Source organism: Echinops telfairi, unplaced genomic scaffold (assembly GCF_000313985.2).
Source record: "Echinops telfairi isolate 266 unplaced genomic scaffold, ASM31398v2 ScPeMD7_7419;HRSCAF=8457, whole genome shotgun sequence".
NCBI lineage: Eukaryota > Metazoa > Chordata > Mammalia > Afrosoricida > Tenrecidae > Echinops > Echinops telfairi.
Window position 1 is genome coordinate 166,920 of NW_022111319.1, and position 638 is coordinate 167,557.

Sequence of the window (638 nt, forward strand, 5' to 3'; positions counted from 1 at the left end):
AAAGGCCAACAAAGTGAGTGCTCATGTAAGACCTCTCTGAGGAAGCAGTAATTAGACAGAGATTTAAAAGATGAAAGCATTTTCACCAGAAGAACAATTGAGGACAAGGTGACACACCGAGGGAACAAGCATATGCAAAGACCCTGAGGTCAGAAGAACCCTGAAAAATTTAAGAAACTGAAGATGGCCAATGTGGCGAGATCTTGGTAAATGGGAAGGATGGAGGATGAAATTAAAGACAGAGTCCAGATCATTCTGCAATGAATTTGAATTTTATTTTATTCATAATAGAAAGTCATTAAAGGATTCTATCAATTCTACTAAATATTTTTCTTGTAATCTCCATCTTCACATTAATAATGTGTTAGTCTGGGTATTTTAGAGAAACAAATCCACAGAAACTCATGTATAAGAGAGAGTTTTATATAAAAGGTAAATATGCATCAAGAAAACATCCCAACCCAGTGCTGCCCAAGCCCACAAGTCCAACATTAACCCATATGTCCAACACCTAGCCACAGTCTTCCTCCATCTCACAAAACACATACTATGATGCTGACTGCAGGAGGAAGGCCGAATCAGTGAAAGTGCAAGCATCTCAGCGCTGGCAGGGGTCTCCACACGGCTGCTCCAGCACC